This window comes from Protopterus annectens, chromosome 6.part0 (genome assembly GCF_019279795.1).
Source record: "Protopterus annectens isolate FY-2018-M chromosome 6.part0, PAN1.0, whole genome shotgun sequence".
In the NCBI taxonomy this organism is placed as follows: domain Eukaryota; kingdom Metazoa; phylum Chordata; order Ceratodontiformes; family Protopteridae; genus Protopterus; species Protopterus annectens.
The window spans coordinates 1,551,521,684-1,551,537,772 of NC_056737.1; the positions used below are offsets into that span (position 1 = coordinate 1,551,521,684).

A 16,089-nucleotide genomic window follows, 5' to 3' on the forward strand; every position below is an offset into this window, starting at 1 on the left:
AAGATTACTGGCCTCAAACAGATGCTGTACACAGACCATCTCAAAAAACTCCAGCTTTACTCCATCGCATATCGTCTACTCAGAGGCGATCTCTGCCTAACATGCAAAGCTATGTCAAACCCAGAGCTGTTAGACATGCTCCACTTAAAGAAATCCCAATCCCTCTGAGCTATATGCTCTAGGGACCTAAACCTTGTCACCACAATAAACAGAACATGCTGAAGGGATAGATTCCTGTCCCAGAGACTTCCTATACTCTGGAACAGACTGACTATCTATGGCAAACAGAGCTCCTCATTAGCACCCTTCAAGAAGAATCTTGATGATTGGATGGGAAATAGGAAATTCACCCCAGGGATCACACTTCTGTGGCTCTGCTCGACAGGGGCACAGGAAAATAATTTTCTTAGGTGGCGAAAGCCAGGGAACCTTTTTGGCTAGGCTTATATAGGTCCTAGGGCTAATAGCCTAGTACCTACCTATGAATCATATATGACATTCCACCACACCACTACCATAAATTAACAACAGTCAGATATGGATAAAGCATTGTGTACTGTGCACTCAATCCAGATTTGGTTAGTGGCATGAGTGTTTCAGACATGATGTTGACGGACGATAAGTGATGATGCCATAGATGCTTGCCTCACTCTGGTGAAGCGGCAATAATTCTCATAGATCTACTACCGCAGTCAAGTCTGACCATAAAATAATGAGCAACACAGTCTGTGACCAAATTTTGCACAGTACTACAGCAGCACGCTACTCAATTATCCAATAATGTAGATATTTACTACAGCCAGCAGTCCCCACCATAACTAAGTATTAGATAAAATTCACAATCCAGCGCAATGTACATGAAATATCAGATCAAAATAGAAAAACAGAAATAATTCATGCCAGTGAATATCCAAACCTCTGCTAACAATTATAAATGACTTATAGGCCAATGTAAGAGACCATAACCTTTTTATTTGACGTCCAAAGCAATACATTTGTAAATCTCTTTATTTAGCTTTGTTGGACACTGAAAAAACAGACTCAGCACAGGCTGGAACTTCTTAAAAGTGCCTACCTTTCTGAAGCAAGTGCCATTACTCATACCCTTGTGAATACTATCAAATGTTTAGAAAAGGTGTTAACCAATTTTTTGTAAGCACACTCCAAAAACGGTTTATAACTGGTTGAGTACCTGATTTGGTCCCTGAAGAGTGCTAGACAAGGCTGGTGATGCCCTTCCACATGGGCAGACTCTACAAACACACTGCAATACAGAATTATCAGCCTTAGTAGCTCAGAAGCATACTATTACTATGACCATAAGCTTTGATAACAAGAATAAACATAGACTTCATTGCTAACCCTTTTGGTTTGTGAAAGGTAAACTGTGTGTTTTAACACTGGAAAATTCTCTAAAAGGGGTTTGGAAGGCTGACTGTCACAGCCTCACTAGTGTGGTCAGATCACAGAACTGTTGCATTTGAAATCAACTCAAATTACAAAATATAAAAGGACCAATAAAAGGATATTTCAGAATCAGAATCACATTTATTGGCCAAGTATGCATGCATACAAGGAATTTGACTGGTTTCAGTGACTCTCCAAGTATGAATTACATAAGCGACATACATACAACTATTAAGAATAAGACAAAAAAGTAAATATACATATACATATACATACAAGGTGCAAAGTGCAACTCAGTGCAAGAAATATGGAAGCTCTATAAGAAAAAAGTATTAATATGTAAACAATACTGCAGAATCCTAGGCAGCTTGGAAGAAAGAATACCCGACCTAATAAGCTGAGTTTAACTGTTTATGAACTAGATGGCCTCCGGGAAAAACTGTTCTTATATTTGCTTGTTTTGCTGCATATTAATCTAGAATGTCTGGCTGATGGTAATAGTTCAATATTCAAAGGGAAACTATATTTAATTGCCACTTTAGCCAAATGCAAGGGTTTAGCCAAAGCTCGAGACCACCACTACATCTGCTAATTTATTCTCAAAGAACCCATACAGATCTGTGAATGGCTGCATAGAGGCTGTCATACTATTAAGAAACAAATCACATGCAGTGAAAACTGAATGCACTGTTGGAATCCTCACTAAACATGGTATATAATACAATATGAAATCTCATGTCCAAAGTCAAGATTAACTCCGTCGAAGAAAAGTTCTCTGTTATACAACTAATCCAAACAAAATATTCAGTGCCTCACCCAAGTGCTGCCAAACATAGAAATAGTAGCAAAGCTGAAGAAAAAACGTGGCAGAACACTGCTATGTGGTCAAATGGTTTTAATAAAAACACATACAAATCTCAAAAGAATAAACAGATGAGCGCTTTCGGGTATAAACCCTTCATCAGATAAAACACTCTTAAAATACAAACAATTTAAATGATAAACTGGCCAATAAGCATTCAGTAAAAGACCCGCCTATCTTTCAGGGCGGGTTTCATGGGGACTACATAATTTAAATTAATATTGTACAAGGACAGGTTGGTAGGGTCTCGAGGATTTGTACTGATGACATATGTTTTGAGATGGAAGCAGAGAAACTGAAGGGGTTCTTTCAAGACAGAGGCTACAAGAGGGATATGGTTAATAGAACTATTGACAAAAGTAAGCAACATAAAGATAATAGATTCAAACCCTGGTTACATCACAAAGAGGGGCAAGCCAATGAGTGTATAGCTGTTAGGCACAATCTGGATAAACCGAAGGTACTGCTTACTTATAGCAGCAACATAAGAGGCATCTGTGAAATTGTTAACAGAAATTGAAATATTCTAACAAGTGATGACAAAACTAAATCCATTGTAGGGGAAAGACCATGTTTCATATATAGAAAAAATAAGAATTTGAAGGACATTTTAGGTAAAGAAAAAATCTTTAAAACACAACCATTTAAAACTAGAATAGGAAGTGTTCCGTGTGGGGCCTGTAAGGCTTGCACTTATATTAATAGAACCATCACTTTTACACAACCTGTTACGGGCAAGGTTTTTGAATTTAAGGCTAGGGCGACTTGTCGAACAACTGATTTAGTATATATAGCTGAATGTGAGCTTTGTAAAAGTTTTTATGTAGGCAAAACTAACTGCATGTTCAAAGTGAGAATTTTACAACACTTGTCAGCTATTAGAACTTGTGATTTACACAATGCCTTATATAGGCATATACAACAGAATAGTACACATACCTTTAAATTTAGGGCTATAACCAACGTGCAACTTAATAATAGAGGAGGAGATATCAAGCATTCGACAGAACTAGCGGAGGCTAGATGGATTTTAGAATTATTGGCTCATAGGATCCCTGGTTTAAATTATGTAGTCCCCATGAAACCCGCCCTGAAAGATAGGCGGGTTTTTTACTGAATGCTCATTGGCCAGTTTATCATTTAAATTGTTTGTGTTTTAAGAGTGTTTTATCTGATGAAGGGTTTATACCCGAAAGCGCTCATCTGTTTATTCTTTTGAGATTTGTATGTGTTTTTATTAAAACCATTTGACCACATAGCAGTGTTCTGCCACGTTTTTTCTTCAGCTTTGTTATACAACTAAACAAGTAACTAAGCAGTTTAAGTCATTCCAGTCAAGCTGTTCATTCAGGAAAGACTTGCAGGCTAAGGAGGATCAAACATTATTCATCAGCTATGTCCATGAACTGTCTGGTAACATACAGCAGGATGGTGACAAGGTGGCAAATGACACCACCGTCTCCAAGAGAGTACATAGCAAATGTTCAGGATAAAAAATAAGCAGTATCCTCAACATGGCATGGGTCTGTTGTGTAGGATCCCTTCTAAGCACTGCAGCACCCACAAAAAGGTCAAGTTTCCAGGGATCTCTGGCTAGACTGATCAATTTCTTAGAAGGCAAACATTTTTACTGATATAGGTAAAACAAGACAACACAGCAATAAATCTGGATAAACTAAAGGTAGACAAACTGATGATAAAACAAAATGATCTAGAACCACAGCCAAACAGTATAACTTAAAAAGTATTACTTAAAAGTCAAAATATAATAAGAATTTAATAAGAAAATTACTACATTTTGATTTTTTAGTTATACTGTTTGGCTGTGTGTCCAGATAATTTTGTTTTATCATTTTGTCTGATATAAAAGGGACTAGTTCCGGTGTGTTTGCATTGTCTCAAGCCACCTTCCTCTGTCCTTTGGGACATCCTTTCTTTGGACTGAGAAGTTGCATCTGTGGGCTTCCTTTTTATTGCATTAATTGCAACCCCCCCCAAACTTCACATCATAAGAGGGGGAACTCCAGTGAAGCTGAGTGTACCAGTTCAGTGGTGGGACATTCTTCTGGTGCCTCCAAGTCTGTAACCTTGAACTGGGACTTATGAGAGCTGTTTTGGGAAGGCTGTGACCTGGACAATGAAGACAGCCTCTTGGTGGTTGGAGTATCCAAAAGTAGATTATGGAAGTCCTTTTTAAAGTGGCCTGTGGAAGGACCTGTCCCACTGCTGACAGTTATATCTGAAGCAAACTGCAGACCTCTTCTGGCATCAGCTCTGGAAATGCTTTTTTTGCCATGACATTAATGCAAAACACAGGGACACCAAATACGCTGACAACATACCTACCAGTGCTGGGTCCAACATGACTGGGTTTCTGGTGGCACAGGAAGGGGAGCTGATACAGAAAATATCACTCCTGATGCCATGTAGGTAAACAGCAGATACTAACATCAGTAATGAAGAGAAATTTCTTGTCAGAAACAGACTATGAGTGTATAGTAAATAGCAATATCTATAGCATCAAGTACTGTATCCTTGCCTCCAGCAGTGGCTGGGCAATGTACAGCAAATACCTATGTTGCAGAGATAATAGCTCTGGCTCAACATATCGGCCAAATGGCAATGAAAAGTGGTACATGGCCACCATGGTTAAGGGCCTTGGTTCCAGTATTTTTAATCACCAATGGCACCAAGGTCAAGAACTGTGAATATGTCAGGGTCCGGGAAGAAGACCATCTGATGCCATCATTTCATCCCTTACCTTCAACATGTCCTTGACTAATTTTTGGTAATTTACTTGCTGTAGAGCCCCAATCCTAGGAGATGACCTTGCCAGTGCTGACTGCTGCTTAGTTTTCAAAGTGGAAGATTACACTTGCTGGGGCTGATGGATCCTCTGACGGGGTGACTTTGGCAGCTGTAAACAGATATGCTGTTACTGAGGGTGACAACATTTCTGACATTTTAAATACATTTGGAAAAGGGATGCATTTTCATATACTTGCCGGCAAACCAAAAGAGCAAATACACTTCCTAGTTTTAAATGACGGGGTGGGAGGATTTGTTTAATGGTTAAGGTCTTCACCTCACAAATACAAGGTTCGGGGATTGATTCTGACCTCGGGTTATTGGACAGACTTGTAATAATCTGCAGCCCAACTGCTTAGTATTTACGCATGAACCTAAGAAGGATGAAAGAATGAATTAGCAGGCATTAACAGACTATTAAAATGAAACAGAGAAGTTGCCAGGGGCAATGACACAGAGGGATAAAGCCATGACCATGTTCCAAAGTCCAGTAATAATGTGGGCACACAGTCTTCCATGGCCAAGAAAAAGTTTTAGGAACTTACACAAACACATTCTCACTGCCAGGATGCCAGCCAGTGCTGAAACTCCCTGATATCTGACTGAATGATAATCTCTCCAGACAGCAGTTTGTAACAACAAGATGAAAACTGTGTACTTAGGACATTTAGAGCTGACAATATATAATCACAGATGGAATTTAAAAACTTATGTTTTACTCCTTTATCTGAAAGACTTCCAAGGGAAACTCTACCATAATGGAATAAAGTCATTATCTCTAAGTTGTTTATTTTATCACCAGTTATCTCTGCATCCTAGCTCTCCACACAGCATCTCATTTGCACAGCTCATGCTTGTCACACTGACTCGCTCATATCAAGAAAAAACATCTACACTGCTTACTGTGTTTTAGCAGATATCCATTACAATAAATACTCCCACTAACATTTAATCTAAAATAAATTTTCAGATTTGATGGCTTATTGAATTCCAGTCAATATTCAAAAAACTTAACATACTATGCATCCTACTAAAGTTCCACCTAACAGACACACAAACACACACACACACACACACACACACACACACACACACACACACACACACACACACACACACACACACCTAACTCAACTTAATAAAATAACCAAAATAATCAGTAAAGCCAAAGAATCCAAAAAACTACAAGCCAATTTCACTCAGTCCTGAGATACACAATTTAATGTCTGAATATCATCAGTCACATCACTACTGATTAAAAATTACTTAACAGTATACTGTATGCTACACCCATTCCAAAATCAGTTAAGTACCCATGTATGTTTCCAAAAGAATTCAGACTTGAAAGGCATGCATTAGGTATGTACCAAAAGGGAGAATGCTGTAATAAAGTAAGCGACACTACAATGAAAGTTCACAGAGCTACTGTGATCATACTATCACGTGCAGCATTCTATCTCACAAAAAGGCTGATCATTATTGTCTGATGTATAGTTATAAATTAAGCCAATGAATGTTACTTTGAAAGTTTAACTATTATTAAAGGATGCACAAAAATCTGTTTCACATTAAACATTTTTTAAATACTGCAAGGAAAATACTTTCATTCCCGTGTCATTGTAACATTTCTGTTGGGCAAGGGTGTAGGAATGACACTCTTCCAATTAAGATATGAGCATGAAAATATTGACAATTTTAACAGGAAAAATATGTTTAAAGCCACTACAAGAAAATGACGATCTTTGTTCTACACTAATAATGTAAATAAATCCTTAAAACCCAAACTGCATGCTGACTCGGCAACTCGGGTTCAAGCTTATCTCGTTTCTTTATTCGTTTTACTTTTACACTCGCTAAACAGCAAAACCATTGCTTAGCGAGTGTAAAATAACTGCTGAATTGATCTCATACTCTCTTGCCAGCACTACCAGCTATTTTGTCTGTTTTTTTAACCACGCTCCACCTGTTTCCTTAATGCTTATTTTTACTATTACTTATTTTTCATTGAGGTTCTGCAATGCGATCGATTTGTTATTAAAACAACAGCAACCGCATTACAGAACCTCAATGAAAAATAAATATCAGAAAAAATAAGCATTAAGGTAACAGGTGGAGTGTGATAAAAAAAAAACAGACAAAATAATTGGTAATGCTTTCTGTAATGCGATCGTTACTTTAAAAACTAAGAAAATCACAATTGCATTACAGAACCTGTAGTCACTAGGTGTGGTGATTTCAATGATCAATGCTACGTGTGTCTTCTTTTCTTGGACCACTATATATGGTTTTCTAGCATCTATCTTTTTAACTGTTGTTAATGGATGACCCATGTGATGTACTTCATCATTTTCTAGGATGCTTTGTGGCTCATTTTCCAGTGTTTTTCAGCCACTTTAATACCATAATGTTTGCACAATCTCCAGTACAACAGTCTTGACACATTGCTATGCCTTTCAGTATACAGTCCTTCTGCCATTAGTATGTTGCAACCAGCAACGAGGTGTGCAACTGTTTCCAATTCTGTTTTACAAAACCTACATTTGTCTGTTTCTCCCACATGTTCAATGGACTTTGTAAACCAACGTGTACATAGCCCACTATCTTGTGCTGTCAATATTAATCTTTCATCTCCTGGTTTGAATCCACCTCTCCTTAACCATTCCTGCATTCTTTGCTGATCAACATGAGGTTCTTCCAGAAGTTTCTACACTTGCAACTATATTTATACATTTTCCACATTTCTTGCCTTTTCATCTGGTCCGTCACCTTATTTTATTTCTTTTGTTTTTTTTGGCATGTTCAGTTGCTGCCTGATTTTTATCTACTTGTGGTTTGATTTCCATTCCTGCTCGACACCAATATGCTTCTTAGCCTTAGCAAGGAAGTCATCTTAGATTTATTCTCCTCATGTTTCAAAACTTTCATTATATTTGGGTCTTGTGAGGTCAGCAGATATGTGTTGAGTCTCACGATTGCAGATCTATACATGTAATCAATTTCAAGGAGGACCATCCCTCCTTCAGAGCAGGGAATATATAATCTTGGTACACAATGATTTTTATAAAACATTTGGTGAGCATGAAGCATCCTTCTTGTTTTCCTATCTAATCTATCCAATACCTTTTGGGGCCAGTCACTCCAAAACTATAAGTTAGGACAGGAACAAAAAATTGGTTTATAGCTTGGATTTTGTTCCTAGATGTCAATGCTGTTTTTTTAGGATTAATTTAAGTCTTCTACAGTACTCCTTACTAAGTTTTAATCACATTTGTTCATGTTTTATTGTTGATCCTTCATCAATTCCCAAATATTTATACACTCCCTCTTGATCAAGTTCTAAGAAAAAGAAATGCCTTTGAGGCAGCATTATGGACCTGTTCCCTAGTGATTGCAGAGGGAGTTCTAATTGATGGTATTTCCTGAGGGAAGGTTGAGAGGGAGAGAGAGGTAAAGTTGGAACTGAATTTGTCAGCGAGTACGTTTTCTGCATCTTTTGGCTCAGTATAGGTGGATCCATTAACAATGAGAGCTGCACACAACTGTGTATTGCCTTTAAGATTGCAGACATAGCTAAAAAATGCCTTTTGGTTGTCCTTGGCCTGAGAAGCCAAATTTACCTCAAATTTGGATTTGGTAGACTTTATTTGTCTTCTGAGTTGTTTGTTTAGTTTGATGAGAGTGCTTTTATCCTGTTGGGTGACGCACCTCCTAATTTTTGCCATGATTTTCTTCCTTCTGTTATACAACCTACTGATGTTGTGATTTCAGCAGGGTGGCTTGTTTCCTGAGTTAATTCTGCACTTCTTCCTGGTGGGTACAGCTGCCTCTGTGCATTTATTAACATGATTGTATAGGGCTTCTGTGAAAAGTTCTACGTAGGCAGTGATGCTCTCAGGGTTTATGGGGGCTTGCAATTTTGCCAGGTTATCACTTAGTAGTAGGAAGTTAGCCTTATACTCTGAATATTCCAGGGTTAGCTGGAGGTGCAGGTTTTATTTTTACTTCAATGGAGACCATTTTGTGGTCTGACCTTGCCAGAGAAGATATTACACTAAGGGGGGGGGGGGGTGCAGCACCCTCCCATATTAGTGAGGACCAGATCCAGTATGTTTGCACCCCTAGTAGATGCACTGACAATCTGGACCAGGGAGTTTGTGATTACAAAATCCAGGAATCTCTGTGCCTGTACCTTTGGTGTCATATGGTTCCCAGTTAATAGTGGGGTAATTAAACTTCCCCATGAATACTGTATTGGGTTAGATGGTGAGTGTTTCCAATACGTTTAAATACCTGTTATGGTCTTCCTAGGTCATACAGGGGGAGCTATAACTTGTATGGAAGTGGTACGGGATTTTTGCCTATGGTGATTTGAACTTGGAGAAGCTCAACTGCACTGTCCTGTTTGACCTGTTTTGAGATATATTTATTTTTGATGAAAATCAAGACACCTCCACCATTATTAGTCTCTGTCTATGTAGTAACTAGTCTAAATGTGTCGAAGACATTATAGCCTTACGCTGCCGATAAGCTCTCTGCGGCTTTAAACCATGTCTCAGTGACTGCACAGATGTCTGCATTCTCTAGGGTGAGGAGAGCTTTGTAGGGAGTAGAGTTTTTTTGTTTAGATTCCTAGCATTGAGCAATATTACCTTTAGATTTTCTTGGTTTTGAGTTGCTATGTCACAAGTACATTCGGTTTGGCATTACCTAAAAAAGGCTCTATGGGGGAGGACAATGTTTTAGCTCATATTCAAAAGCTTACAGGGGAGCAGTGCAGACCATCCCTGGCAAAGCCGCGTGGTCTGTTGACCATCTCTGTCCATGCTGACAAATATTGCACCCTCTTAGAACGATACCAGAAACTAAACCAATTATTAAAGTCAGTCATCTTGTATTGTGGCATCATCCTTGGAGAAGGTAATATGCTGCTCAATGCTAGGCCCATACCTCCCTGGGATACATATTCCAAGAGCTCCATGATGTTGCGCTCTCTTCATATATTCTAGGAAGGTATATCACAGGTCATTTACACTTGTATAGACTATGACTGAGTCACACTGATACTTGTGGTCCAATGACCTGAGTGTGTGCATAATGTGGTGGGGATCCTGGCCCTTGATAACTAAATGACTGTGACTTTCTCCTTACTCAGCCTGGTGAAAGGGACATCAGTGTGTCTCACAGTGGAGTCTCCAATGACCAGAATGTCTGACTTTGTGATGGCTTGTCTTATGGGCTTACAAGCAAAAGCTCCATGAGATGTGTCTGTATGTGTTGATGTGGGCTTTGTTTTGAAAGAATGCATTCAGGGCTGCTGAGGGTATTTGTTCTGTGTACTTCACCTGGGATGTATTTGGGGTTTAGGAAGGTTACATTTAAGTACCACAGCACATGTGGGTCTATGTATCTGCTTTGAATTTTGTGTGATGGGTGCAGCACATGTTCTACTAACAACCTGACTGACATTAAGAGTGTTTTTATGTGAGAGCTTTGCCTCCACCACCTATAAGGCCAACTGTCAATGGAGAAGGATGGGTGACTGATCCCATTTCTATATATGTGTTAGAAGAATTGAAGAGATTACTACCACATGCAAGAACAGTTGTGAAAGAGTCTGAAGGTTTTTAAAATGTCTTTATGAAAGCACAACAATGAGGAAAAACTTATGAAGGTATCATAATGGCAACTCTGGATATGAATAGCCTGTTTACATCAATACCAAACAAATATGGAATAGAAGCAGTTAGACAATTTGGACTTAAATATAAGACCAATGATAATATAAACTTGATATGTAGTCTTCTAGATGAAATACTGTCTAACAATATCTTTGTGTATGGGAATGAATATTATTGGCAGAAATCTGGAGTGGCCATGGGAACTCCATGCACCAACAGTTATGCAAACATAGTGCTGGCACAATGGGAGGAAGAATGGTGCTTGGACACCCTCAATAGCTGGAATAACATAGTTGTATATAAACATTTTGTTGATGACATCTTTATTTTACGGGAAGGCGATGAACACTCTCTCAGAAGTTTTGAGTCCTTCCTGAGTAACACCACATCTTTCTTAACATTTGAATTGAACTTCTCTGATACCATCATCAACTTCCTTGATATCCAGCTGACATTGGATCATGTATATGGGATAGATATGTCTATGCACAGGAAGACAATGGCGTAATCACATGCTCCATAGGACCAGGATGCACCCAAAACATATTTTTAAAAATATAGCTGAGAATCAAGTGAAACGTATATCAAAACTATGCACGAAAGATGAAGCTTTTGAAAAAGAAAAGGAAAGACTTATTGATAACTTTATGGAAAGAGGATATAATAAAGATGAAGTCATAAAAGGCATAAATAGAACATCAGACTTACGAATTGGAAAAAAGAAGACCATATTTTCCAATTGGTTGAGTAAGGAAGAAGATGAGAAGAATAAGAAGGAAAATAAGATGAGATTCTGTCTTATATATAGTAGTGACAATGCATTCATACTAGAGACCATAAAAAAGAACTGGTCTATTTTGACTTCAGATGAGAACCTTAGGAGCATTGTAGGGGAGACACCCGTTTTTTCCTTTCAGAATAGGAAACATTTGAAAAGGCTCTCATGCCATGGGAATCGTCGAAACTTGGACACAGAACATTCACCCACGAATAAAGTAGGCACCTATAAATGTGGATTTTGAAAAGCGTGTCATAGGTTCATAGATTAGTACTAAGCTAACTGCCCTTGCGAGCCATTTTAAGCCTAGCCAATTATCCCTTGCGAGACTCAAACCCTGCACCTTGTATTTGTAAGGCAAACACCTGAACCACTTGGCCACCGTCCCAACATATTAAAATGGATAATTTATTTATACATCCAATATTTAAGAAGGAATACAGGTTCAAAGGGTTTGCGAATTGCAGGAGCAAAAATGTGATTTATATTACTCAGTGCCAATGCTGCCCAGCCTTCTATGTGGGGAAAACAAATAGAATGTTCAAGGATCGTATCCTGAGACACTGTCAGGACATTAGAAATCAAGTAAATACAAATGATTTATATGGTCATAATAAGGTTAATGGAGACCACACTTTTAAATTTATGGTTGTAAGCAGACTAGTAGAAACAATACAAGGAGGGGATCTGGCCAACTATACTGAAACTGAGGAAACAAAATGGATTATGAACCTTAGAGCGGAGCAGAAACCTGGATTAAATGAAATTGTACCACTCAAACCCATCTTGAAAGGAAGGGCTCTAAAGAAATAATGCAGATGCATTAATTCTGTGTTATTTCACTTTAAAAGCTCCAAGCTCTTAGCTAACACTAAGTAAATAGAACATGCATTCTGAATGAGAGGTGTGTCCAAACACTAAAACTTTATTGGTCGATTGAATGAATGAGCTGCAGGAAGCTCTTTTTAAATGAAAGGAAGCTGTTTTTTTTCTTTAGGATTTGATAAAGGTTCAATAACCGAAAGCGCTTATCCAGACAGCAGCAGCAGGATTACGTTTTATTTTTGTTAATAAAGGAACTGATTTTAACAATTTCAACCATTTTACTTCAGCTTGGGTTGCAGCAGCAGGTTTGCTTTCTACATTTACTTGGTTTCCATGTGTACTGCCTTTGGTGGTGAGCTCAGTGAATTTTTTTGTTTCTGTTTTTTTTTTTTTTTTTGTGACTGACATTAAGAGTGTTTTTATGTGAGAGCTTTGCCTCCAGATACAGTGTGTAAATACATCTCTCACATGCCATATCACTTTGATAATTAACTGGTTGTCAGCAGCCATGAGGCAATTTTTGCATTGCCTCAGGATGCCCATATCTACCAAGCTGGTAATGGAAATAGTGGAAAAGTTTGTATCCATGGCAGTTGACCTTTTATTACTGATTATAGTGTTGTTATGAGAATATAAAGTAATGTCATTACTAATTACATTAGTAATTTAGCTGAACTTATTTATGATTTAAAGTTGTATACACGCAATTTAAATTTGAAAGTTTTACACAGGAATGACACCAATCCATTTAATGGAGTAAGTACAGGAATTAGAGTACCTAGTACTTATAACCCAGACCCACATAATATTCTGAAGTCTTTCAAAAGGGTTTGTGAGATGGATTTCTGTCATTATCTAGGTGCATATGACCAAGCTTGTAACCTTACGGAGGCTGAATCCAATCTGCTAATGGAATTCAGGGCTAGGAGGGATCTCAGAGTTATGCAACCTGATAAAGGTGGGGGGTTGGTTGTTATGCATAAAGATGTCTATGTGCAAAGCATGTTTAAACTCTTGTATACTGATACTTACTGCGAAGCCTCCCTTAATGAAGTCAACATTGCTTATTGGAAAATAGATTGTGATCTGTTAGACATGCTAACACAAGATCAGATTAACATAGATGAGTATAACTAGAAGACAACCGACTCCCTAAAAACCCCAGTTATTTTTGGGGTACCTAAAATCCACAAGGATTTAGTAAATCCACCATTACGCCCTATTGTGGATTCGGGGTGGTCTAAAACCAGTTACATAGCTAAATATCTGGATAGGCATCTAAAAGACAAGGTGCTTAGTATCCCTCACATATGTCGCGATTACTGGCATTTTTTTTAAAAATGTAACGTAATTGCAACTACGGGGGAAAGTGTTTCATTTAAAACTATTGATGTCAAGGAATTGTTTAGTTGTATCCCGCAAAATATTGGATTGGAATGGTTTTCGGAATTCTTATTTGAAGAATTGGGGTTGGAGCAAGACAAGATTAACTTGTATGTACAACTTATGGACATTGTGTTGAAGAACGATTATATTTATTATGAAGGGCACTATTTTAAACAACTGCTAGGGATTGCCATGGGGTCAGGGTGTGTTCCTTTATTTGCGAACATTGTAATGTTATGGTGGGAAAGGTGTTTTTTATTCCCTTCCTCCTACTTTTCGCATTGTTCCTTATATTTACGATATCTGGATGATTTATTTATAGCATGGAAGGGACCTAAGGAGGATATTGGCCCCTTTATTGATTATATTAATCACAGCACAGAATTTTTGAAGTTCACACATACCTGGGATGAAAAGGAAATTTCTTATTTGGATGTTAAGATTAATAAATTACAGGATAGGGGATTAAAATCTACTATACTTAGAAAAATCACCTATTCTAACAGTATCCTACATTATTCCAGCAACCATCCAATGCACGTTAAATGTGGTATAGTTAAGGGCCATCTAGTAAGAGTGGCCCGCATGGTTTCTAAGTTTGAAGATTTTCTGCAAGAATGTGACACTATGGGATAGATGTTTTTAGATAGAGGATATCCTGACAGTCTTGCATACAATATCAAACAAGAGGTTATAAGAAAATGACACAGTGTTTTTTATATCCCCATTTTAGGGTGTGCAGGGAATATTCCCTGCCCCTCCTACCTCTGGGGAAGGTACCCGCTTATCTGGAGACATCTATGAGCATGATAGCGGGGACACTGAGTTAGATAATTCTCAGGTAATTGATACCCAGCAGAATTTTAGCCCTTCATGTCCATTTGTATCCACTTTTTTCAGTGCGAGTCATATTGTACAGGACATTCTTAATAAGAATTGGCCTATATTACTGAGTGAACCCAGTTTTTGTGGTAGGAAACCTAACTTTATTTTTAGAAAGAGCAGGAATATCAAGGGCCTCCTGGAACAAACTACAGATGGGGGAATAGAAGGAAAGATGTATCCATGTGGTATGTGCCACCAGTGTAATTTTATTCTGCCAACTACTGGTATTACTATACTTGATAAAAGGATTAAGATTAAAGGTAAATATAGCTGTTATACTCAAGCAGTCATGTATGCCGCTATGTGTACCAAAACTCAACGTAAACTAGCTCAAAGGATATATGAGGATAGATATGAAATGTGGCAAAACGATGAGAAAAATGCACTATACAGGCACACAAAACATTTCCCCGATCATACATTTAAATTTGTAATATTACAACAAGTAAAATGTGGAGATAGAGGGGCCCATGGAAGATGTTCCTTGAAGATAAAGAAATGTGGTGGCAGGTTTTTCTTCATGCATACCCCCCCCCCCCCCCCAGGTTTAAATGACACAGTTTCCATATCAAGCAAGTTCAAATTAAAAGTATTTGATAGGTAATATTTCTAGTTCTAGTTAGTGAGGATGCCCCTGATTTTATCTGATATAGACTAGGTCAAATGCTTTTTCAGAACTATATGTTTCAATAATTCTTTGCATAATAATGTTAGCATAATTATTTATATATGTATGCATTTTTAAAAATGTTTCATACCATGTAGGTTTTAGGCTATATATTGTATGACAAATTTTCTGATTTTAAGAACAGATACATATGTATTTTTCTATTCTACAAAGTGATTTAAATGACATGCTTTTTTAGCTGCATCATGCATTTTGCTTAGCACAAAAATGTTTTCTTTTCTTTGAGCTCATTAAGTTTAAGTGGGGTGTGACCAATTGTGACTCTGATGTAAATAAATTGCTTTGCATGCAGTTTTTAGTTGTCTGAAGAAGTCTGGTTATATATACCAGACAAAAGCGCTTACTTCGTTTCATGTTTTAAATAAATTTTCGTGTTTGGATCAGTGGATTTCAGCCTGTGTTACTTTGTGTGATGGCTGACTGACATTAAGAGTGTTTTTATGTGAGAGCTTTGCCTCCAGAGACCGTGTGTAAATACATCTCTCACATGCCATATCACTTTGTTTGATAATTAAATGGTTGTCAGTAGCCATGAGGCAATTTTTGCATTGCCTCAGGATGACCATATCCACAAAGCTGGTAATGGACATAGTGAAAAAGTTTGTATCCATGGCAACTGTCCCTTTTTTACTGATTATACTGTTGTAGCGAGAATATAACGTAATGTCATGAGTATCTGGTTTGCAAATCTGGGTGAAGTGCTTGTTATTATAAACTAGTTGTCCTGTGTGCAACCAGATATTGGTGAACTTTCAAGGGTGCTTTTTCAGAA

General features: G+C 37.8%; 1 protein-coding gene across 1 annotated transcript in view; it reads right to left on the bottom strand.

The window, feature by feature from the left end:
* LOC122804001 (protein mono-ADP-ribosyltransferase PARP9-like) overlaps positions 1-16,089 on the bottom strand; it is a 1,237,155-nt gene that overhangs the window by 528,824 nt on the left and 692,242 nt on the right. The gene's annotated exons all lie outside the window — the stretch shown is intronic.